This window comes from Bos indicus, chromosome 21 (assembly GCF_029378745.1).
Source record: "Bos indicus isolate NIAB-ARS_2022 breed Sahiwal x Tharparkar chromosome 21, NIAB-ARS_B.indTharparkar_mat_pri_1.0, whole genome shotgun sequence".
NCBI classification, from domain to species: Eukaryota; Metazoa; Chordata; class Mammalia; order Artiodactyla; family Bovidae; genus Bos; species Bos indicus.
The window spans coordinates 31,635,819-31,662,163 of record NC_091780.1 but is presented as its reverse complement, the minus strand read 5'-3'; the positions used below and the strand labels follow the sequence as shown (position 1 = coordinate 31,662,163).

General features: G+C 44.1%; 2 protein-coding genes across 9 annotated transcripts in view; one reads left to right on the top strand and one right to left on the bottom strand.

Annotated features, from left to right (window-relative positions):
- TMEM266 (transmembrane protein 266) overlaps nt 1–23,585 on the bottom strand; it is a 123,410-nt gene extending 99,825 nt beyond the window's left edge. Inside the window, exon 1 of one of the 2 annotated variants that reach the window (XM_019983534.2) lies at nt 23,456–23,585. The gene's annotated coding sequence lies outside the window, so the exon portion shown is untranslated. The remainder of the gene's footprint in view (nt 1–23,455) is intronic. The other variant, XM_070775321.1, reaches the window with a different exon arrangement.
- NRG4 (neuregulin 4) overlaps nt 23,224–26,345 on the top strand; it is a 118,110-nt gene continuing 114,988 nt past the window's right edge. For 2 of the 7 annotated variants that reach the window (XR_011562625.1, XR_011562628.1), the window contains exon 1: nt 23,714–23,814. The gene's annotated coding sequence lies outside the window, so the exon portion shown is untranslated. Of the gene's footprint in view, nt 23,321–23,708; nt 23,815–23,880; nt 24,418–26,345 lie in introns of those variants that run through there. The other 5 variants (XR_011562627.1, XR_002183224.2, XR_011562626.1 and 2 more) reach the window with 5 other exon arrangements.

Genomic DNA, 26,345 nt, shown 5'->3' with positions numbered 1-26,345 from the left:
CTTTCCGTCTGCCACAATGCCATTTTCCTCTCATTTGCTCAACGGATGTCTACTCATCTTTTCAAAGGTGTTTGCTGATTACTTCACACCTGTACCTACAACCCTATGAGTTAATGGCTGCTATTCTGTACCCCGTTAACATACACAATATAATTCCATTAGAATACCCCACTCGAAGCCAAAGCATTAGAACACATTATTTTCTTCTTGCTATCTGACTAGCTCCTGAAAGACACTTCTATCACTGTTTAATGATAGTCTACTGGCAGACAACATTACTAGCAGTTGGGCATAAAGTAAGTAAAAATAGCCATGACCCTTGCTCCCCTAGAGTTTAGGGAAGAGTGGAAAAGAAAGCTAGGTAACCACACTCATAAATGGAGAATCAAGTAGTGAGTTAATTAGGTGACCAAATCCGAGCAGCTTCTGGTCTGTCCCTTCCATCACACGGGGACCATCAGTCTCTGTTCTCAAATCTCCCCAGCTTCATTTCAGTTTCTTGAACTGTCTCAAGTTCTCTCACCTGATTAATCCCTAGATTCCAATTAGATTATCTGCTCAAGGAAACCTTCCATGCCCTACCTCCACCATATTTAGGATAGATTTTTTTCTTTTATGTACTCATAGACTCATCATCCCCTTTGTTCAGAACTCCTAGCTGCAGGAGACCTGGTGGCATCATCCTCCACTGACGGCCACAACGGATGCCCGCCGTCCACCACTGTACGCAGCATGGGGTCATGTGAAACAGACATGTGTGAAATAATTTTAGAAGCACTCAAGAAGCTTGACAGCTAAAGGGAAGGAGGGACCACATGTATCTTGAGTGGGCTGCAGAATTAAGGAATAGTGTTTTTAAGCAAGGGCACAACTTGGGTTTGTTGAGGGAATGCAGCTAATAAAGGGATGGACTATGTAAATAGAGTTCTGAATCACAAATACAGAGATTATCAGTTTTGAAAAGGAAGTATAATTCTTCCACTGAGGTATGAGAAAAGGGCAGAAAAACTGGGAAAGATCTAGAGAAAAGACATGAACTCATGGCAGATGTGTTATTACGGGGCAGGAGTGTTATTACAGTCACGTGGATTCACTGGAAATGTCATTGAATCTGCATGGGGCTATCAGACGATCACTCTTTGTCAGTTGTGCTGTGGATTCTGCCTACAGTCATGGCAGCAGATTTATAGAGTGGTGACTCACAATCAGCATGACACTAAGTTTTCACGTACATTTGCCATCTCACTAAACTTTCACAGTTCACAATTTTTCAAAGTATATAATTTTAGGCCCAATTTATAGATGAATTACAATTTACAGAACTTGGGTTCAAGGAGGTTGAAAACCTTTCCTGGATCCACACTGTCAGTGACTGGATGACCTAGAATTGGAACTCTAGTCCTGCGGCAACTTGGTAGACTGGCCGTTCTGCTCCCTGTGCACTGGTTTCAGATGCTTTATTCCAATACAGCTGGAACATGGGCATAGCGCAAGGCGGCAGAGGCAGTTTTTGTCTATAGGGTTGGTTTAATTTGACAATGTGCTTTCCAGGGTCTCCTTATGAGTGAATGAGGAATAAGAACACAGTTTGGGAAGCTAGAAGGCAACATTCTGGCCTAGAACCCATTGTCCTCTTACTGAGATGGGAAGAATCAAATCATAAAGAAACCAACACTGGAGTATGCCACAAGTTAACTTAACTAAAGATGAGGTCAGTAACTTCTCCGTAGAGGGCCATGAGTCCAGGAATGTCATGGAGACACGCCTTCACGTGGCCTTTTGAGCTTCAGGCACAGATGCCAAGATGGCAATAGCTTGGGTAACTAGAGTGACTATGGGCGGGGCAGCCCTTAGAAGACAAACCTATCCCAACAGGAGAAAAAAAGCCTTTGGAATAAGTGCCAGAGTGTCCACGGAAAGCTACAAAGCTGTGAAGACCCTGGGCCAGGAGACAGGTGTCCACACCAACAGAGAACAGCAGGTGATGCGGGAACTGGCTCCATCTGTAGAGAGCAGTACTGCAGGAGTGATCTGAATTAGAGGAGGGAAAGGGAGCCAGATGGGCAGGTTCCTCATTTGGAGAGGTGCCTTTAGGGATCTTAACAGGAGACATTGCGCATCACTGCTGCCACCAGCCAGTGTGGTCTCTTGACCATTATTAAGCTTCCTTATGCTATCTTATTGGAGAAGGAAAGGGCAACCCACTCCAGTATTCTTGCCTGGAGAATTCCATGGACAGAGGAGCCTGGCGAGCCACTGTCCATGGGGTCTCAAAGAGTTGGAGATGACTGAGTGATTAACATTCACACATACTGTTTTATGGGTTTCCCAGGTGGCAGAGCGGTAAAGAAACTGCCTGCCAATGCAGGAGATGTGGGTTTGATCCCACGTCTGGGTAGGGAAGATCCCTAGAGCAGGAAATGGCAACCCACTCCAGAAATCTTGCCTGGAAAATTCCATGGACAGAGGAGCTGAGCAGCTACAGTCCATGGGGTCGTAAAGAGCCAGACGTGATTGAGCACACACACATGCTGTCTCATTGCCCATGCATTTGCAGGTTGAGATCTACTTAGTCTGTGCTGTAGTTGACATATTTTTGTATTAAATTTTTTTAAATCTTTTGTTCATTCCACATGGCATGTAGGATCTTAGTTCCCCAACCAGGATTGAACCCTGATTGAACCCTGCATTGGCAGCACAGAGTCTTAACTACTGGACCAACAGGGAAGTCCTCATTCATATTTATTTTAGCATAACCTAAGACTCATTTCAGCCCTTGCAGCTTTTCCAGCTTAAGGAGATATAGTCAGTTGACCAGCGCCCCCTGCAAAATTCATGTGACCTTATTTAGAAATAGGTCTCTGTGATTAATTAAGGACATACCGGAGTAGGGTGGGCCCTAAATCCAATGACAGGTTTCCTTAAAAGAGATAAAGAGAAGACAGAGAAGGCCATGTGAAGACCAAGGCACAGACTGGTGTGATGAGGCCACAATCCAAGAAACACCTGCGTCCACCAGAACTGGCGAAGATGATTTCACCGCTAGAGCTTTCGGAGGGAATATAGCCCTCTTGACTCCTTGATCTTAGACTTTCGGCCTCCAGAACTGTGAGAGAATACATCTCTGTTCTTTCAAGCCACTCAGTGTCTGGTACAGCATCCCCAGGAAACTAACACAGGAACTGAGGTCATTCTCCTGAAAGATACATCAATGAGCTCTCCAGGCCTCAGCAGCCCCTTACTTCACCCCTATATGTGAGCACCAAGAAAAAATGTCTGCTGAATAAATACATTTCCCAGATTTTAAATTGAGGGGGAAGCATGATGCTCCTTGAGGTGGCGTAGAGGGATCAACAGTAACAGTAGATAGCATCTGGGAGACTCCAAGCCTGTATCTCAAACTGTCTGATCATGTGGCTTTAGCAGGCAAATTCACTAAGCGTCAGGATGTGGTCTCTAGTTTTGTCAATCTCAAGGTTGAGTCAACCTTTGCATGATTAGCTAAATCATGCTAATCAAACTCCCAAGAAATAAAAACCAGGTTGCAAATGTATTCATTGGTACATGTGTGAGAAAGAGAGAAAGCTTCCCTTTCAGGATCCAAAATGCTCCAGTTCACTACCAGGGGCCCAGAGTGAGCACACCAAAAGCTGATCAGAGACTCTATATATATATATATATATATATATATATATATATATATATATATATATTTGGCTGCATTAAGTCTTAGTTGGATCTTCAGTTGTGGCATGTGGGATCTAGTTTCCTGACCAGGGATTGAACTTGGCCCCCCTGCATTAGGAACACAGAGCTTTAGCCACTGGACCACCAGAGAAGTCCCAATAATTGTATTTAAACTTGCTATATTATAGTTATGTTCTGGACTTGCTTCCCTAATATCACAAAGCAGGTGACGTTCACTAAACTACTGGGTTCTTCTAAACCCACACAGACTGCAGCACACTGGGCTTCCCTGTCCTTCACTATCTCCCAGAATTTGCTCAAATTCATGTCCATTGAGTTGGTTATGCCATGCAACCATCTCATACTCTGTCATCCCCTTTTCCTCTTGCTTTCAATCTTTCCCAGCCTCAGGGTCTTTTCCAAAGAGTTGGCTCTTCGCATCAGGTGGCCAAAGTATTGGAGTTTCAGCTTCAGTCCTTCCAATGCATATTCAGAGTTGATTTCCTTTAGGATTGACTGCTTTGATCACCTAGCTGTCCAAGGGACTCTCAAGAGTCTTCTCTAGCACCATAATTTGAAAGCATCAATTCTTTGGTGCCCAGCCTTCTTTATGGTCCAAATCTCACACCCACACATGACTACTGGAAAAACCATAGCTTTGATAGTATGGACCTTTGTCAGCAAAGTGATGTCTCTGCTTTTTAACATGCTATCTAGGTTTGTCATAGCTTTTCTTCCAAGGAGCAAGTGTCTTTTAATTTCATGGCTGTAGTCACCATCCACAGTGATTTTGGAGCCCAAGAAAATAAAATTTGTCACTGCTTCCACTTTTTCTCCTTCTATTTGCCATGAAGTGATGGGGCTGGATACCATTTGTTAATAACCATAATTAATATCATAATTAATATCATTAAGTTTCCTGTAGCTACTGTAACAAAGTATCACAAACATGGAGATATTCTTTTTAAAGAGTATAAATATATTCTCTTGCAGTTCTTGAGGCCGAAGTTCCAAAATTAATGCACTGGTAGGGCTGTGCTCTCTCTGGGGAAGCTCTGGTTCTGGCCTCCTCTACCTTCTCATCACTCCAGGTGTTCCTTGGCTTGCGGCCTCATCACTCCAGTCTTGGCCTCTGGATCACACTGCCACTTCTTCTTCTCCATGTGTCCATGATAATCCAGAATGATCTCATCTCAAAAATTTTAACTTAATCACATCTGCCTTAAATCACATTCCCCCCCCCACCAAAAATAACACAGGTTCCAGGGACTTGGTTTGAATACCTTTTGCAGTTTGTGGGGGGTGTGGTTTGGCAGTCACCATTCAAGGCTTTTGAACACTGGGACCTGTCTTCATATTTCTTCAGTGTCTCACATATGAATGCAAATGAATAGATAATAAAGGCAATCTTATTTCTAAATTCTAAGGTGCCTCACTACCACTACAGACCATCAATATCCCTCTGAAAGGTAATCTAGAATCTTTATACCATTGGCCACGCAAGCACAGGCCAGTGTGAATGAGTTTCATGAGTTCATGATTCAGTGTGAATTATCTCTTACAAGGAACCCATCTCTTCAGGCCAACCTGTCTGTATAAACAGTCATTGCAATCAGCACTAACTTTGACTATGATGTTAAATATCTTGCATGATTATCTTTTGCTCTACCTGTTCAAATCCTTTCTACCTTTTGAGGCCCAGCTAATGCTCTACTTTTCCAGGAGATGACATTTTCTTACCCTCCACACCTTTTCACAATCCTGCTTTCCTTTGAGTTCTTCCTGCCCTTTCTGCCCATGGGAATCACTTCTGGTTTGTTGCTGTTCAGTCGCCAAGCCATGTCTGCCTCTTTGCAACCCCATGGACTGCAGCACGCCAGGCCTTCCTGTCCTTCACCATCTCCCTAAGTTTGCCCACATTCATGTCCATTGCATCGATGATGCCATCCAGGCACCTCATCCTCTGATGCCTTCTTCTCCTTCTGCTTGGGACTTGGTAAACTCTTTCTAAGAGTTTCTTTCTCAAATTAGACTCAGTGCATATAGTATAGTATGCTGTTGGAATTTTGTTAAATAATTGTTGGGTGATGAATGTAAGGAAAACTAGTGAGCTAAAGAACAGATCACACTAAAACAAGATTTCTCCACTCTGAGGCAGGAAAAAACACCTATTTGCCTGGAGAGTCCAAGAGAAGACAGAATACTCATTTGGGGATCAACTGATTTAGAAAATTAGATAATTATCTCCTGGAGGATGAGATGTTTAACATTCAGCTAAAAGATCAAGTTCTTTTACATAAGTGGTAACTGCTAAGAAGGCTTCCCAGGTGGCATAGCAGTAAAGAATCCGCCTGCCAATGCTGGAGATGCAGGAGACAGGGGATCAACCCCTGGGTCAGGAAGATCCCCTGGGGTAGGAAATGGCAACCCACTCCAGTATTCTTGCCTGGGAAATCAAGACAAATTTTTTGATTTCCCAGAGAAATCAAGAGAAGTCTGGTAGGCTATAGTCCACAGGGGTCACAAAGAGTCGGACATGCCTGAGCAAGCACACATGCAGACAGCTGTTAAGACAGTCAGGGACTGTGATTTTCTATCAAGGAATATATCATAAAGGGGCTTCCCTGGTGGTCCAGTGGTTAAAACCCAGAGCTGCCAATGTAGGGGGCATGGGTTCCACTGCTGATGAGGGAACTAAGATCCCACATGCCGTGTGGTGCAACTAAAGATTTAAAAGAAAGAAAGACAGACAGCATAGACCTTTAAAGAAGGAAAGTTAGAGGGCGCCAAGTGTCTTCCTCTCCTCCCAGACAGGATTTGGGGAAGAATTTGTACAGACAAAATAGCCCCAATTTCAAAATGTATGTGAATATGCAGCAGCAGAACTCTAAGACTCAGAAGCTCTGAAAGGAAGGAGAATTGCCTGATTCAGGAGTCCCTGACATCATCAGTTCACTGAACCTGGTGACAAGAGCCACATCCCAAGTACGAGGCATGACCTTCATGTTGCTAAATACAGCACTCAATTTCTCAGACACGTGGGACAACGGACCACTCACCCTTCCTTCTTGAAATATTTTGTACTCTTTATCTCTGCCTTCAATGGATGTTCCTTCTCAGTTTCCTTCACTGGGTCCTCTACCTCCTCTTGACCTCTAAATGTTGACATGCCCCAGGGCTCATTACTCAGACCTCTTGTCTTATTCACTTCTCCTCTCTTCCAGGGCCTAGGTGAGCTCACTCAGTCTCACGACTTAAAATTGTCATTCACACATGCTTTCTCCAAAATGGTATCTCTGGCCCCATTCTTTCCCTTGAACTCCAGACTTGCATATCCAGCTACCTACTTGATATCTTCAATGAAACATCTCATAGATTGTAAAACTGAAAATGACTGAAATAGAACTCTTCATTTCACCCCACCTAAAACCTCCTCCTCCTCCATCTCGTGCTTCCCTGATAGCTTAGTTGGTAAAGAATCCGCCTGCAATGCAGGAGACACTGGCTCGATTCCTGGGTTGGGAAGATCCACTGGAGAAGAGATAGACTACCCACTCCAGTATTCTTGGGCTTCCCTTGTGGCTCAGCTGGTAGAGAATCCGCCTGAAATGTGGGAGACCTGGGTTCGATCCCTGGGTTGGGAAGATCCCCTGGAGAAGGGAAAGACCACTCACTCCAGTATTGTGGCCTAGAGAATTCCATGGACTGTATAGTCTATGGGGTCGCAGAGTCAGACACGACTGAACAACTTTCACTTTCCTCCATCTCCACTTCAGGAAATGGCAATTTCATTCGGTGGCTCAAGCCCAGAACCTTGAAGTCAACCTTGACTCCTCTCTCTCTCTCACCCGACATCCAATCCATCAACAAATCCTATTGGTTCTACCTTCCACATATATCCAGAATCCAACCATTTGCCTTTGCTTCCACTGAGGGCAACCTGGTCCATGACACTATCAACTCTCACCTGAAAGAAACTCCCCACTGCTTGTCTGCTTTCTCTTCCACCCCCTGCTAATCAAACTCTAGGAGGCAGCCCAGTAAGACAAACTAAATCATGTTACTCCTCCGCCCTCAACTATACAAAGATGTCCCGGTAAATTTTGCATGAAATTCAATGCTCACCATAGTCCACAAGGCCCTGCAAATGCTCTTTTCCAGTTTTATTTCCTATTTTTGTTACACAGGCCTCCTTGTTGTCTTCAGTAAGTTATTAAACTGAACATATATGCCTCAAAATATGAGATAGGATATAAAAAGAAAATTTTTGCCATCAATAACACAAAGTGTGTGTAGTGGGGTTGTGCAGCTGTAAAAAAAAAAAAAAAGTCCTCGTGTTTATCAGGTACAGAGCTTCGATTTTGCAAGACGAGGAGAGTTCTGGACATGTATGGTGGTGATGGTGAACAACAATGTGGATTTACTTAATTACAGGCTCTATTTTGTTCAGCAGATCTCCAGAACTTAATGTGAATGCACTTAATGTCACTGAACTATATATTTAAAAATAGTCAAAATAGTAAATTCTATGTTATGCGTATTTTACCAAAATAGGTAAAATGGTAAATTCTTTTTTTTTGGCCACAGTTAGTAGCATGCAGGATCTTAGTTTCCTGACCAGGGATTGAACCCATGCCCTCTGCATTGGCAGTATGGAGTATTAACCACTGGACTGACAGGGAAGTTCCCAAAAAGGGTAAATTCTACATTATGTGTATTCTACCAAAATAAATAATAAAAAAGAAAACAATCATTAATATTTGTGTATTTGCAAAACAGGTCTGAAAGAATAAGCACAAAAGGGGAATAGTAATTATAGAGTAGAGTTACTTGCTCAGTTGTGTCTGACTCTTTGCGACCCCATGGACTGTAGCCCACCAGCCTCCTCTGTCCATGGGATTCTCCAGGCAAGAAAACTGGAGTGGGTTGCCATGCCCTCCTCCAGAGGATCTCCCTGACCCAAGGATTGAACCAGCAGGGTTAAACCCAATTTCCTGCATTGCAGGCAGATTCTTTACCAAGTCTGAGCCACTAGGGAAGCCTGTTAGGGTAGGAGGATTACATATGATTTTCTTTTTGCAGGAAAAGTGCTTCTGATATATATATATTACTTATGTGTGATTTTTATATATTACATATATAATAAAATTCATAAGGAGCTCTGTATAAAACTTATACCTAGTATGGTGATAACTACATACAAACTCTGGAAATAAATATGTTATCACTAAACTTCCTATTTAGTGTCATCAATTTCAATGGATTCATCGCTACAGGAACTAGACAAGAGGACTTTAAATATAGGAGCACTTAGATTTTCAAATGAAGACTCAGGTGACAACATGGATGCTACCTGTCTGACACAGGACAATCATACTACAGATGAGCAAGCTATTGCAAAAACTCTGACACGTCTCTGCAATGTGTCATTTGATAATGTGGCATCTTTTGACATAGACCAAGCTACAGAGCTGCCTATTGTGCATAATTAAGGGTTTCGGATGTACTAAGGTTTTCTCCTGCCAAATGCCATTCATCTATGCTTGACTCTTCCAACAAATATAACTGAAGTACAATTTGTAAAGCAAGCTCGCTGTGTGAATTATTTTGTCCTGCTGTTTTAAGTCACTGCACGGTTCAGAGGAGTAGAGAAATTATTCTGGGATACCTAAATCACAAAGTACAATCCCATCATTTGGGGAGAGGATGCCAAGACCCAGAAGACAAAGTGGTCCAGAGTTACCCTCCTAGTGTGTGCAATAGCGGGGGCTCGCCTCCAGAAATCCTTATGCCTTAGTCCCATGCATTTTCTCAAAAGTTGGAATGTTATCTTTGGAAAAGGAGAGTAACAACAGTCTGAATGTGGTTACAACTAGAAACAGCCTTATCTCTCCCCAACCTTTGTCTTCAAATAGACTCCATAGCTTTCTGATTACTCACACTTTCAAGGACCACCTAATTTTAGCAATTAAGACTAATTTTCAGGTGTTGTTTTTTGTTTTAAATTCATCTGGTCTAAATCAAATCTTCAATCTCACTTTTAGCTCAAAGTTCTTTCTGTCCACATGGCTCAGACTGACTCACAGCTTGAGGTCTTGCAAATGGGGAAGGAGATGAAATCTGCTTTTCTCTCCTTCCTTTCTTCCATTGCTCTCACGTCCCAGGATCAGTGGTGGGCCGGGAGTGGAGGAGTTGACAAGGATTGAAGTAAAGGGGCTAAAGTCTTTGCACTTGACTGTAAAGCTTCCTTAACTGACAGCATTCTCTGGGTTGGTGTCCAAAGATGGAACATACCTTGGGATGCAGCTATGGCTTCTGAAAAGGCCTTATGGGAATCTCCATAGGATCTGAGTCAGGGGCACCAAAGGGAGGGTGCTGTGGGAGCCCTCTCCCTTGGCTGGGAGGCATCAAGGCTCTCCCTGCCCATCTCCAATTGCACTGTCCCTCAAACTCTGCCCAGTGAATCAAATCTTCTTGACTAGTCTTTTTTTTTTTTTAAGTTGAGAATTATGTTTTATTTTTAATATATATTTTATTTTGTAGAGTATTTTTATTCATTTATTTTTGGCCATGCTATATGTGGCCATATATAGATCTTAGTTCCCTGGCCAGGGATTGAACCCAAGACCCCTGCCCTGGGAGCATGGGATCTTTAACCAGTGGACCACAAGGGAAATCCCTGTCTAGTCTTTTTTTCACACAGGCTGGTGGGTGATGGTAGCCAGAAAAGTTTATCCACCTTTATATAAATCTTGAGGGGTTTTGCCTAGCTATTCCTCTTCAGAAGTGTATGGTACTTAACACAGCATTTTCATTTAAAAAAACTCCATTCAGTATTGTCTTATGGGAGTCCTAAGTGTCAGTAAGTTTGTTCTTACTTTTGGAAAGGAAGACAAAGAGGAAGCAGTTGTTGGGAAGATCCTACAGGGAGAGAGGGAATTACCCACAGACTGGAAAAAGGAGGGACTGCCTCCAAAGACAACCCTCCCTCATCATAGAGAATGTCAAAGATTTTGAGAAGACTCTGAGGGGAGCTGCTTCTCTGGGACCAAGCAGATTGGGGGCATCAGGATAAGATAAAATCCTGCCTCTGCCCTTCACCCACTCAGTAGTATAGACTGAGCTCTTTCCTCCTTCTGAACTCTGGGTTCCCCATCTATAAAATAGGGGGATGGTCACTACTTGTCATTTTTGGCTGCATAGCATTGTAGCACCATCTCTATTGGAGGAATTACAAGATGGGTGGTGGGCAGACTCTCCCTTTGGCCATTATGGAAGCCCAAGAGGAGGCCATACAGTCTCACTCCCTACCCTTCCTATATATTACAGCATGGAAATATGACTTAGGCTCATCCAAGGACTTTGAATCCTTAATAAGAATGCAAAAGTGTAACTGGTGGAATGAGAGCCCATGGGTATAGCATGAATGTTGACTGCAAGTGATCAGCCCAGACTAGTGCAGCAGCGCCCAGCGCCTTTGAGCTGTGCCTGGCCACCTTGATCATATTCTGAGCCTGGCTCTCTAGCCCCCAATGATTCTGCGGAGATGTCATGTTCTCTGTGATAATTACCTTAACTTGGCTCACAAGTCCCATTCAACCGTTTTCTCCCTCTACAGTAGAGGCTAGAAAGCAAAATACTTGTACTCCCAGACACCTTTGCATTAAGAAGTGGTAATGTGATATAGTCCTGATTAATAAAATAAAACATGAAGTCCCTTCCCCAGTATGAAGGTAAAACCTGGAGAGGAAAAAGCTTTTTTACTTCACCTTTGTCCCTCTCCTTCTTCCTGCCCGGAATATACATGAAATGCCTGGAGGTGAAGCATGTGCTCATGACCATGAGAAACAAAATGCTAAACGAAATCCTAGCCTCTGATGACATTCCTGAGCAGCAAGACAAGCCTAGACCACCACTTTCAGAAGTTAAATACTGGTGAGGAAATAAATCTTGCTATATGGTATACAGCAGGTCAGAAGAGATTCCATGGATTGGGTCTAATTTGCTACAGAGATTCAAATGGAACTATTTTAGTTTATGATATAACAGATGAAGATTCTTTTTGGAAGGTTAAAAACTGGGTGAAATAATTATGGAAAATGTTGGGAAATGAAATCTGTTTATGTATAGTAGGAATCTACTGTCTGAGTAGTGGCTCAGACAGTAAAGAATCTGCCTACAATGCAGGAGACCCAGGTTCGATCCCTGGGTTGGGAAGCACTCCTGGAGAAGGGAATGGCAACTCACTCCAGTATGCGTGGCTGGAGAATTCCATGGGCAGAGGAGCCTGGCGGGCTATAGGCTATGGGATTGCAAAGAGTCAGACACAACTGAGTGACTAACACACATACAGGTGATAAACTAGACTTGGAGAAGGAGAGACATGTTTTCATTCAGGAAGTAGAGTCGTATGCAGAATCTGTGGGAGCAAAACATTATCATACTTCAGTCAAACAGAACCAAGGAATTGACTCTTTTTTGACCTTTGTAAAAGAGAAAATAAACACATATCCTTCTACTCCGCCATCTTGATCACCTCATCACAATCAAAGAAAGCTAACCAAAATGATCACACGCATCACAGTCTTGTATAACTCAACGAAGCTATGAGCCATGCCATGCAGGGCCACCCAAGACGGACGGGTCATGGTGGACAGTCCTGACAAAACATGGTCCACTGGAGAAAGGAATGGCAAACCACCTCAGTATTCTTGCCTCAAGAACCCCATGAATTGTATGAAAAGGCAAAAAGATATGACGCCGGAAGATGAGCCCCCCAGGTTGGTAGGTGTCCAATATGCTACTGGGGAAAAGCAGAGAAATAGCTCCAGAAAGAATTCAGCGGGGCCAAAGTGTAAAAGACACTTGGTTGTGGATGCGTCCAGTGGTGAAAGTAAAGTCTGATTCTGTGAAGAACAATATTGCATAGTAACCTGGAACGGTAGATCCATGAATTAAGGTGAACTGGATCTGCTCAAGCAGGAGATGGCAAGAGTGAATATCAACATTTTAGGAATCAGTGAACTAAAATGGACAGGAATGGGTGAATTTAATTCAGATGACAAGGGGATCTATCTTCCCAACCCAGGGATCGAACCCAGGTCTCCCACATGTGGGCAGATTCTGTACTGTCTGAGCCACCAGGGAAACCCAAGAATACTGGAGTGGGTAGCCTACCCCTTCTCCAGAGGATCTTCCCAACCCAGGAATCAAACTGGGGTCTCCTGCATTGCAGACAGATTCTTTACCAGCTGAGCTCCCAAGGAAGCCCAGATTTCTGCATCCTAGGCAAAATCTGAGTTGAGCATGATATTTATATTTGTAAAATATTTTGTAGTTTAGAACTTAAACTGTCATTTTTTGTACCATCTCACTGATCCTCACAGCAATGCTGAGCTAAACAGGGCAAGCACAAGGACTATGAGGAGAGATGGGTTCTAGAGATAAGGATGGCTGGTTGGATGGCATCACTGATTCAGTGGACATGAACTTGGGCAAACTCTGGGAGACGTTGAGAGACAGGGAAGCCTGGTGTGTTGCAGTCCACAAGGTTGTGAAGAGTCGGACACTTCACGACTGCACGACTGAACAACAACAGCAACAATGACCCGAGGCAGTGGGGAAAGAGGAACAGACATTGGACTAGGGCTCAGGAAACCTGTTTTGTGCTCCAGTTCTACCACTAACTTAGTACCTGGACCTTGGGAAAGTCGTTACCTCTCTGGATCCAGTCTCTTCATCTGTTCAGTGAGGATGCTGGATGTACTAGTCAACTTAGACTGCCTTAACAAAATTCCTTAGACTACATGGCTTAAATAACACACTTATTTTCTCACAGTTCTGGAGATGAAAAGTCCAAGATCAGAGTGCCAGTACAGTCTGGTTCTAGTGAGAGCTCTTCTTCCTGCTATATCCTCACACTGGGAGTGGGGAAAAAGAGAGAGGGAGAGACAGCTAGAAAGAACTCCCTCTTTTTATAAGGACGTAGTCCTAGCAGATTAAGGCCCCATCCTTATGACCTCAGTCAATCTTTTCTTTTTAAGCTGGAGTATAATTGCTTTTCAATGTTGTGTTAGTTTCTGCTGTACAATGAAGTGAATCAGCTATATGTATACATATATCCCTTCCCTCTTGAAGCTCCCTCCCACCCACCCCATCCCACCCCTCTAGGCCATCACAGAGCACTGAGCTGAGTCTCCTGTGCTATGTAGCAGGTCCCCACTAGCTACCTATTCTACACATGGTAGTGTATGCATGTCAATCCCACTCCCAATTCATCTCACCCTCCACTCCCCCGTGTCTACACGTGTGTTCTCTGCGGCTGCATCTCTGTTCCCGCCCTGCAAATAGGTTCATCAGCACCATCTCTCTAGATTCCATACATATGCATTAATAAGCAATATCTGTTTTTCTCTTTCTGACTTACTTCACTCTGTATGACAGACTCTAGGCCCATCCACATCACTACTGATGACCCAATTTCAGTCCTTTTTTATGGCGGATAATATTCCATCGTATATATGTACCACATCTACTTTATTCAGTCATCTGTCAATGGACATTTAGGTTACTTCCATGTCGTGGCTAATGTAAACAGCACCACAATGAACATTGGGATACATCTTTTTTTCTTAATTATTGACCTCATTTAATCTTAATTATTTCCTCAAGATTCTTGCTCCACAAACAACCACACTGGGGGTTAGGATTTCATCATATGCATTTTGGGGGAACACAGTTCACCTCACAGCACTGACATGACATTTGGAGTTCCTTTCACCTGTTAGCACAAGTCTGGAACACTGAAGATGCTCACAGTTATCCATGGAATCAGTTAGTCTACTGGCTTCCTTGATTCAAGACATTGCACAAGGCTCATTTCTCAACTCTTGGGTAGTGAGCATCTTGGGGTCTTCTGTGTATGTGTTTCCTTTTCAAAGGAAATTAACACACCAAAGGTGATCTCTGGTCGAAGCAAGTCTCTCCTGAGGCTGGAGCCTTAATGTTTTTCAGAAGGCAGTATATTTACTGTTACTTTCAGTCTTGGGGCGTGACATGAAACGTAGCTACTGTCTTTAGAAAGAACACCATGGTGACTGTCAGTTGGAGTTGGGTTTCAAATCACACGTATACAGTTACATTTTCTGACTGCCATGGACACTGCTGATCAATTGTGGGCCTTCACCAAAGCCCAAAATGCCTTGTCATTCCTCCTTCACCCCTGAAGCGCCTGCCAGTGCTGTTTTCAAGCATCTTTGTGGTCAGAAGCAGCCTCTGGTGAAGCGAGCCAGCCAACCTTAGGTCAAATATAATTTTCTCCAATGGTAATTAACCATGATTTCTCCAGAAATATTAATTATTTTTGGTTTAATATACTTATAGTCAAAGGCCTAAATACAATTATATACTCACTGCCAAAGGCCTTAAATACAATTCCAACAAAAATATTCCATGGATGGTTGAAACAGCCCTAGAATGAGGTGTTGTATTCAGATCCAAGGCCATCAGGGGTAAAATGGTCTCAACTTCTATAACGACTTTATTTGTTTACTTCTTCTTATTTATGATAAAATCTATAACTGCTTATAACACTAAAGTTTCCCTGTGTTAGTAATTTCAAACACAAATTCACCTTTTACAGCTATTAAAATCCTCACCTTCAGTTGCCCCCAACTGTCCAAATTCTGGTATTCTTACACAATGGTAAGATGCTGAGTTTCCATGTTTGATCCTATAGAGCAATGGTTCTCAACTGAGAGATGCCAAAGATTCCCAGGGGGCATCTGGCAATATGTAGAGGCATTTTTTGGTCATCACAACTGGCAGCTGGTAGGTAGAGGCGCAGGATGCTACTAAACAGTGCACAGGACAGCTCCCCTACAACAAAGTTATCCAGCCCCACATGTCAATAATGCTGAAGCTGAAAAATCCTGCTACAGATCTGAAGATGCAAAGAACATGGTCTGTAAGGCTGCCAGGGTAAGAGAGGGGAAACTTCTACTGGCAGCACAACTCTGTGACTATACACGACCTCAGAGACACAGCAGAAACTGATGGGAGTATCTGCCATGCCAACAGAATGTCAGGAACAGGATTAACTTTTTGTTAAGTAGGCAGCCCCTCCTCTGATCTTCATTCAACTTCACTGTTCTCTTCACCTGCATAGTAAGGGGAAAGAAAACAGGGCTAGAACACAGTGGCTCAGGAGCAGGCCTGTAACGAGGTCTAAAGATTTGCCACTTAAACCCTCAGAGCTCATTTTACTTGGGATGGATGGCAGGAGGACAGAAGAAAGCTCCATTTTATAAAATCCTAACAGCTTCATGGGTTGGTAGGATTTCAAACTCCTTTTAAAAAGCATTAAATAACTCCCTGTGCTCCCATTATTTTAATGATTTCTATATATCCCTCCTCATTCCAAAAAGGTTGAGGTGGTTAACTTGCCCTGTGGTGTCAAGTCAATCTCCCCATATAAAGCTTACATGGGCTTTAGGACCGATCAATAGGTGTTTCAGTGTAGGAGGAAAAAGGATTTTGGGAGGACCAAGGAAACCTATAAAGTTCTGGCAGTTCAAAGATATGAGTTAAATTCCTACTATGTGTAAAGTACAGTGCTAAATGCTGAGGCAATATTTTTTAAGAGTATAAATCACAGCTGGTGTCCTTAGGTAATTTATAATCTGCCTGAGAGAGATAGGCTCCGTGCCCAAGGGAGGATGTCTTTCATTATAAGGCGGTCTGTGCTCAGAGCCTCCAGGCAGGCACAGCGCTCAGCTCTCTTCCCTTCCTTGGCGGGGGAAAGAGGATCAGAGCAAAGGCTAGGAAGTGGGCACACTCTGGAAAGGGTTGGGGCAGACAGCAAACTAATCAGGTGCTAAAGTTATGGTTTTACCCCGCAGCTACCAGACTCTGAAGGCATCCAAACAGGAAGTTACAGGGATAAAAGGTGACATTTACTGAGTGCTTGCTGTTTACCAGGCACACTCATTTCATCTTCTTCCTGACAGCCCTATGACAAAGCTACTCTTCTTCCCATTTGACTGATGAGGAAACTGAGGCATGGGGTTATTAAACCATTTGTGCAAAGTCACACAATTAGGAAGAGCTAGAGCCAGGATTCACCCCCTGGGCAGAGCTCACACTCTAATTTCTTCTCAGGGCTGCCTCTTGATAGAACAGAAAGGTTGAGAGCTGAGGAAAGATCAGACAGGTTAGGAAGACACTGCCAGCAGGGAGCAGTTCAAGGAGTAGAAGTCAATGGGGTCAGATGTTGCTGAGCCATCAGGAACGAAATCTGAGAAAGGGCCATTGGATTTGTGATTAGGCAATCAGGGGTGACCTTTAAGAGTTCTGTTCCGAAGACGAAGACGGGTGGGGACAGGGGTTCCCGGTAAGACAGGAAGTGGGGAGTGAAAATGCAGAGTCCCTGGTAGAAACTGATAATGAAAGGACAGAGAGAAAAGAAAGAGACTCTTCCAGGCTTTTCTTTTGAAGCTATGCTACCAAACAATGGAACACAATTACAATATATTTCACCTTGTTATTTTGTTTTGAAGGGTATAACTAATACATTTCAGTGGCCATGGTTAAAGGAGAATTATCAAGTGTCACAGAAATTGTTTTGTGTTTTTTTTTTTAAAGCTGCATCAAAATAAGGTAAAATCAAAGATTTAACTGTTTGAAGGGAAATCATTATGGGAGAAAGGTTACTTAACCTTATTTCTATATTGCATTGGCTGGACATGATGGCAATTCTGTAACTGGGATGGGGGACTGTCAGAAAATCACGGATGAAATAACTCACTTCAGACTTAGTTCAAGCCAAGAGTAGCAGAAAGCACTGCATGTGTTATGGCTTGAGGCTGAAATTCAGAGAAGAGCTGCCTGATAGCAGAATGCACTTCCAAAAACCTGGGCTGCAAAGGGCAGAAATACCTATTAAAATTCTTTGTTTTAATGAGCTGTGGGAGCCCGAGTTATTGGCCCTGTCCTAGCTACTGAGTAGTTTCCATTACAAATCAAAAGCAGTTTCAGGCAGGCTGCATTTTCTTGGAGGGGAATTCTCTCCTGGTAGATAATTCGGACCGCCTAGGGCAGCAATTAAAGGCACTGAGGAAGAAAGAAGGAGAAGGAGGCTTCCCTGTGGCTGAGGAGAGGCTCCACCGAGACTTCATCCCATAGCCATTCCCTCCCTCTGGCATTCCAGTGTACTCAGTTCTACAGTGTTCTGAGTCACGTTCGTGTCCCAGATGCCCATCATTTTGCTGCTGCCCAAGAACTACTGCAAACAATAGATGAATGAACGGTAACTTGGAGTCTGAGACTGCTGGGACCAAAATAATCTCAGGCTGGGATGCTATTGGGGTACGTTTTCTGCAAAACTCAGAGTCATGAGATAAATGCTTTGGCAATGAACTTTCACACCCTGGCTTAAGCAGGAAAGACACCAACAGGTATTCAACTTAAAAAAAAAAAAAAAAGAGGATGAAGCTGTTGGTGCCATGATTAACCTGCCTGTTTGAGTGTTCACAGATTCCTTTTCCTTTCTAGTGACTCAGGCCATGGGCAAGTTGGTGAAATCTAGAGCATCCTTCTTTGGAAGTCTTCAAAATCGTTCTGCACTCCAAATAGAAGGGAACCCACACAGGTCTCCTTTCCATCCCAAGCCATATGCCGATGTACCTTTTGCTTCCTTGTTACACACTGCAGCCCTCAGGAGACTTTCTTTTCATCTTCCCAAGGGCTGACTCTGTCTGGGAGGTTCCTCTTTTGCCAACAACGGCTCAAAAGTAAGACAAGATCTCCCCCGATTCTTCTCCACTTTTCTTGTTGTTCTCCCCCACCCCCAACACACATAGAGCCTTTGCATTTGAGAGGTTTCACTGCTCACGACGGGGAACTGTAAGGGCTACAAGAAAACAAGAAGAGTGGGAGGCTGGAAAGACTCAAGGATGCCACGGTGACTTGTCAGTTCTTTTCCACAGCACCAGGGTTAGGGGAGTGAACAAAATAGACAAAATCCCTGTGCTCTGGCGCGTTCATTCCCTGGGGCTGATTTTTATAGAGTGTGTTTGGAGGGGCTGTGGATAAAAGCAAAGCAGGAGGAGGGGTGGGAATGCCTGTGGGAGGGTGTGTAGTTTTAAAGGAGTGATGAGACTTTGAGCAGAGCCAAAAGGAGGTGAGGGAGCAAACCATGCAGGAATCTGCAGGAAGCATGGTCCAGGAGAGGGAGGCGCTAGTGCTAAGGCTCTGAGGCAGCAGGAACAGCAAGGGGGGCCCCGGTGGACAGGCAGAGGCAGAGGAGGGTGGGAGGCGCTCTCCATCCTGCAGTGCGAGTGAAGAGGAGGAAAAGGCCCAGATTCTGAGCCATACTGGCCAGGGCCTGCACCTCAGCCTCTGCTCCTTATGTCACGTACCTCGGACTCTTCTCTTCTAATCTAGAAAGAGTTGACCACAAAGGGTCCTTGCAAAGGGCTAAAGGAGACACGAATGTGAAACTACCTATGGCAGGACACAGCACACATCAGTTCCCTTCCTCCAGCCCTGGTTACAGGGCTCCTCTCGTCTAGCTCCCATTGTGGCCGTGTCCATAAGTATGCCATTCAAGGGCTCTCTAGTGGTTCAAAGTATACTGCCAAGTACAAGAAAAGAAACTGCAAAGCAGTATGCACCTATGTATAGTATTGTTGGTGAACAGTAACATTTTAGTATCTGCATTAAGAAATCCAGAGAAATCCATACCAAACTATTAACGGTGGTCTCGTGAAGGTATAAGACTATCAAAGATTCTAACCATGGACCTCTACCTTCTATATTTATGTAATGGTTGAACATTTTACAACACATACATATTTGCAAGTAGAAATCACAATAGATACTCACGTTGGTACAGAAGAATTGATTTCCTGGCCCTTTCCTATAAGCAGCCTCCATCCTCCCTTGCGCCCAAAGCCCACAGATGTGAGCCCACTTTAGGAACCCTTACATCTTCCTTATGGGGCAACTGAGTGCAAACAAGCTCAACCAAAGGTCTAGGTCTCTCAACAGACCAGGACTATTGGAGAAAGTCCTATGGTGGGTGTGCCTGGCCAGCATTTGTGAACTCTGGTTCAGTTTGGAAAGGGGATGGATTAACTAGCAGGTTGTGAACCACTTTCTAAATAAAATTAAAACCCTTGCTATAGCTTCCACCAAGGAGAGAAAAAGACGACTGGTGAAAATCGAGTATTTCAGAGTAACTGTGAACTTTCGTGATTCCAGATTGCTGACACAGAGACAAATATCTCATTTTAGAGAATACTAAGTTAAGTGTAAGAAAACAAAACATTTCACAAGTAAGTAGCCTACAAGGTCAGTCAAGGAAAGACAATATGCCAGTTCCCAGTGTCTTACTCAACAATACATTAAAATGTGCATTACAATAAGTCACTGCAATGCATGTTAGTTACATAGCTTGGAAAAATTTTAGTTGCTTCCAAAAAAAGAAAAAAATAAATCCTTGGCGAAGGGAAAAAAAATAACACTTAAGCATCCATAGTTGCCCATATGGTTTTTCCCAGTGTAAACATATGTTTCAGAAAAACAAATATGTAGTCAGAAACATTTTAATGTTCCTCAAATTGACCACTGCACCAGAAAAGGGTGCTCAGCCCTGCAGTAAATAAAATCCTGCTTGAATAGAAGAAAGTAGACTTCTTGGATGCTTTTTAATTATGAGACAACTGACTGTAGAAGATAGAGGTGCTCCCCATCGGAAAACCCATTTACTCCCCAGAATCAAACAATGCCTCTCTTTGCTTTCCACTTCCCCCTCAGTTAACATCAGGACTTTTCTTGAGTTTATCTGATCAGAAACTGGAAATCCCCAGGGCAGAAAGGCTCCACCTCAGCATTTCCATAAGCACCAGAGCTGTGTGCTTCCAAAACCAAGTGACTTCTGTGAGGCAAAATGGTTGTAACAAATTGCTTTACTATCAACAGAATACAGAATAATGAAAAAAGTAACATCATGATGTCCTAAAACAAGTTATATTGCCCAAGAAAGAAAACAAAGCTTATAGAATTTACAAGAGAGTCTTTTATTTCTGACCTAATATTATTCAACAATTTAACATTAAAGCTGTAACTTCCATGGGATGTAATTTTCAAATAATCCCTTATGCTTATCTATACTTTTCTCACCACCCTCTCAAATATGTGACCCGAGTATAAAACTTTGTAGCCCCCCTGGATGAATTTCCCATCGATGCAACTACAGTGAAAACTGTTAGGAATGTGTAACAAGATCTAATACCTGCATTATAATAATGCATTTATATAAAAATATTAAATTTACATCCATTGTTAAATGTACAAATTCCAAGATTTTTCTAATGAAGAGCTGCTACAATCACAGAGAAACTGGATTATGGTCTACAGCTTGCATAGATTTCTTCACCTGGTTAAGGCACATACACACACGTGTGTCAATGTTTTAATGACTGGCAGTGAGACCAGAAAATGGTGTGCAGTGTAGGGAGAAGATAGGACTGGAATGTGACCATGAGAAATGTGAATGATTCATTCTACCTGATGCATATACATTTTATAGATTTAAATGTGAAGGGAAACAACTTTTTGAAACTGTTTTGGGAGAGCCGAACAGACACATGTCTTTAAAAAAAAATTTTTTTTAATCTTTTTATTTTGTATTGGGGTATGGCGTCACTGACTCAATGGACGTGAGTCTGAGTGAACTCTGGGAGCTGGTGATGGACAGGGAGGCCTGGCGTGCTGCGATTCATGGGGTCGCCGAGTCGGACACGACTGAGTGACTGATCTGATCTGATCTGATCTGATAGTCGATTAACAATGTTGTGATAGTTTCAGGTGAACAGAGAAGGGACTCAGACATACGTATCCATGTATCCATTCTCCCCCCAACCCCCCTCCCATCCAGGCTGCCACGTAACACTGAGCAGAGTTCCATACGCTATACAGTAGGTCTTTGTTGGTTGTCCATTTTAAATACAGCAGTGTGCACATGTCCATCCCAAACTCCCTAACTATCCTGTCCCTCCATCCACTCCCCATCTGGCAACCATAAATGCATTCTCTGCAAGTCTAAGAAACATGTCTCAAATCCATGTTTATAGGCTCAGTGCCACCTTAAAAAATTCCACACAAATCCATTCTGAAACAACAGTTTCTATTACTGGAAAGTCACAAAGGTTGAATTGAATCTATGAAATGGAAAATCAGATCCAAGCCTGTATGTTCATTCATAAGCTTTGATCTTAATGAAAATGTAGATGGAGTGGCAGTACGAGGGTTAAACATTACTCCCACCCCTTTACCCACGCACTAAACCCCTCCTTCCCCAGCAACCAGATGCACTAGAGTTTGTATCCTTATCCTGTCCCTGACTGTGTGACCTTGGGCAAGTTAGCTAACCTAAGTCTTAGCCTCTTCGTGTTCAACATGGAGATAACAGGTTTGTTATGAAGATTAAATGAGATCATGTACCAATATCTGGTATATATGACCATTAAAAAAATGTGTTCTCAGGATTAAATGTGGCACTCTACTATATATTTTAGAAGCAATTATAGTCCTGTTGCCATATCCAAACATCTTGTGATAACCATTTTTATTCTATACTTCTAGCTTTCGCTATTTTTTCACCAAAGCATTTCAAGGGGGTGGGGGGAGAAGGTAGTTTCATACGTCCCACTTTTGGAACTGTTTCTTGAAGCAAGATGAAAAGCTGGGGAAATAGATAACTGAAGAGAAATTTAGTCTTTAGGATATGATGTTATATGTGTATCGAATATAAACAAATCATCTCATTTCAATCTATAACATATGGGGCATCAAATCATAGGTTTTATTTTAAAAGAGACAAAAGCCAAGCAGTATTAAAGAATACATTAGGAATCAATATGGGCCTATTGCTATCTCAGTATTAGTGTCTGAAACAGGGATTGGTGGGCTAGATTACAGGGAATTTCATGGGGTCTAACTTCCAACAGGTGGCAAGCTTTAGTCATCCTCAGATGCAAAACCTTAATGAGTTTGAGCATGCAAGTCTCAGGGATTCTGTTCAAGGCCTCCTCTCGGCAATCAAGGGAAACAATTTTCTGATTTTAAGCCACCCTGGCAAGTTAGCAAGCAGGGGAACTGTCTGCCGTAGCTTGCACCTGTCCCTAGAACGGGATTCTGGCCTGACGGTGAAAAACCACCATTCTTTCTTGCCAGTCCATTCTGCCGCTGTGGCGCCTCCAGACAAATGGGGGAAGCCCACTAGGAAGCGGTTACGACCAACCAAGCCACAAATCCCCGGGGTGTGGGATTTCCACCTCAATACCACACTCGAAAACCGAAAACAGGCGCTCGCTTGTTATACTGCAATGGGATTCCCCCCAGCAGCAATCCCCCCCCCCCCACCCCCAGCTTGCATGTTTTATTAATAAATGCAAGATGGCACACGGAGGCAAAGAATGGGAGGTAAGGCATCTGCAGCTGGACCCGAACCAGGGCAGTTTGCAAAAATAAATAAGAAGCATGTGACAAGAAGCAGATCTCCAGGCTGGAGCTGAAGCCTTGGGCTGCCCCAGGCACCCTAGCCTTGCTACCCCGGCCAGAGGGGATGAAGGTCAGTGGTAAGATCCCAGCCCTCCCGGGCACGTACCCTGCAAACCCTGACCGGCTCCCACCCCCGCCCCGGCCACAGGACCCGGGCAGCGTGGCAGGGGAAGCCCCGGCCACGGCCGGCTGCGGGGACACATACCTGCTGCCGGGGCTGGGGATTCGCTCGGCTCTGCAGCGGCGCCGGCCGCGGCTCGCGCTCCCGGGGCTCCCCTCTCCGCCCCCCCCGCCCCCTCGCGGCCCCGCGGCTTCCTCCGCTCCTCCGCCCACCGCGCTCGGGGGCGCGCGCGCGGCCCCGCGCCGGCGGCAGGACCGGGCCCGCGCCTGCGCCCTCGCCTCCTTTTTCGGGGCGCGCGCCTAGGTGGCTGCGGAGCGGCCGCGCGGCTGTCTAGGAAACCGGCAGATTCGGCGGGTCGGGCGGCGGGAACCGGGCAGGGGGCGGGGGCTGGGGACGCGGCTCGCGCCTGGGCCCGAACGCAGCGCGCAGGTTTCGTGGCGTGGGTGAGGGGGTCGCGGGGACGTGTCGGGTGTATGGGGGGCTGCGCGTGCGCGTGTGGAATCAGGAAGGGGTCGTGGAGAGAAGGTCTGAGGTAGAAGGGCTGGGAAGCAACAAGTGAGGGGGCCCCATTCGCGGTATTTCGTGCAACCGAGAATAGAAACCTTCTCTGGCTTTGGTGCAGCGTTTTGCAGTTTCCAAAGCTCTTTGCCAGCCGTTGGTTACATCCACACACGGCACCCGGGTGGTGAGGCAGCGAACGGTGGGCATGGATTGCCCTTTGAGCTTTGATGAACCCCTTTCTGGCCTCGGTCGAACCAGAGTCAGAGACCCCCTGACCCTCAGGCTGCTGTCTGGGGAAAAAATTACTTGTCAGGACCTTCATTTCATAGTTAACCTCGGGACCCATGTAGGTCAGTGTTTTTCAACCTTTTTTTTTTTTTCTTTTCATTATCGTTCTCTTAAGCCTTTTAAAACGTTTTGCTCATCAATTTCTTGCTCCTTGACACCATGAAATTCTGATACCGTTCATATACCGCATAGCTGCTTATGAACCGTACGTGTATCGTGTTTTACACATAAAAGGAATAAGATCTCACCCTTAGGAGGTAAAACATCTTCCCCGTGGAGAATGCTTGCTTTAGGACAGTGGCAGTTGGTTAGCGGGTGTGGCAAATGGCTTAGGTGAGGACTCTGGGTGCACCCACAAGACTATAGATTTAAGTTCTTACATCCTCCCTGTTTCTGATGTCTGTACAGGCTGCTGTGAGCAGTAGAATAATACAATCACTTAAGCACCTTCTGGAGTCAGAGTAGCTCTTGTCTCTTGTAGTCTCAATTCATGCTAAAGATCTAGCCATTTTCCAGTAGAGTCCCGATAGTTTTGCTAAAGTACTTGAAAAGATCGCAAACTCTCTCTTGTAGACCACCAAGTTCCAGGGTGAGCTCTAGCTCTACAGACAGCCTTGATTTCTGGTTCTCATACCTCTTATAAAGGTTTTGTTGTTTATTTTGGTTAGGCCTGTTTGATAAGCAGGAATGTCTTAGTCTAGTCATCCCTGTCTTTCTAGCTAAAAGTTGGAAATTGTGGAGTTGAAAGGCTTCAAAACCCAGGTCACAGAATTGCCCCAGAGGCTTGGATTATACGTTTCTTAGACAAAGAAATTGGAGAAGGCAATGGCACCCCACTCCAGTACTCTTGCCTGGAAAATCCCATGGAGGAAGGAGCCTGGTAGGCTGCAGTCCATGGGGTCGCTAGGAGTCGGACACGACTGAGCGACTTCATTTTCACTTTTCACTTTCCTGCATTGGAGAAGGAAATGGCAACCCACTCCAGTGCTCTTGCCTGGAGAATCCCAGGAACGGGGGAGCCTGGTGGGCTGCCGTCTATGGGGTCGCACAGAGTTGGACACGACTGAAGCGACTTAGCAGCAGCAGCAGCAGCAGACAAAGAAATATCTAGATTGGGAATGTGTGTCTTTTTGGCAAGTTGGGAAATAAGTAAAATACCTTCTTCAGGTCCTCCCTCATCTTTAACCCAACTCTAATGGAATTTAAGAGGAACACAAAGCCTTTGGAGGTGATATTTGTAGAAGCTACCTGAGTGGCCAGAGGATTTTTCTTCTCCATTTAATGTAGACTTGAAAAGAGAAAGTGGGGATGAGTCTGGAAAAGTTGGGAGGACGGATGGGATGGGGAATGGGTAGTTTTCTGACAGGTGGTGGCAACATTTCAACTACACTTGAAAAAGTGTAAGAAAAAGTAGCCTTGGCATAGCTTGTTCATGTTATTTTCCACCCCCATTCCCCACCCTACACTTAGTAGAACTCCAAAGGCTTGATTAAAAGCGTCCAGTTACAATGGTAGTTGAAACAGTAGGACACGTGTTTTGAAACTTTCAGACAGAAAAATTGGAACACCACTTTGGTTTGCCTGAAATCTTTGTAGTCTAATACCAGTTTTACATTCAGGTGTAATACTACTTCAAGGGAACTTTTTTCCTATAACAGCTGTCATTGAAGACCCTCTAGAGAGAGAAAGCTGTGGGAATTATGTGCTAATATCTTTTACCTGGGTCTTTTAAGTGTGCTGCTTTTTTTTTTTTTTTTGGTAATCTGAGTTCATGGAAAATGTAGGTGCACCTATCTTATGTGGTAGTTTGTAGTCCAAAAAAAATCCCCTAACACCTGTAATTTATCAGCTCTATGCTGACCCTGGTGGTGTGTACTTCATATTACCTACCCAAACTAAACCCCACCTCCAAGTCTTTAGGGATGTTGAAAACCCAAATTAGCTGTGTAGACAAGATGCTATTCTGCTTTCTCCAAAGTTTTCCTGCTCTATTTTCAAATTTCTAAGTCCTAATACCTGGAGGAGGATTAGCCCCTGAGGGTGATCAATTTGGAGGAACCGTGAAGAACTCTGGCAGGCCTCTTTAGCTTATTCTTAAATGTGTCTATAGGAATCTCTTGAGGATGCTTGATTAAAATCAGATTCTGGAGGCTCCCCTCAAATCCATTAAAATTGAATCGACACA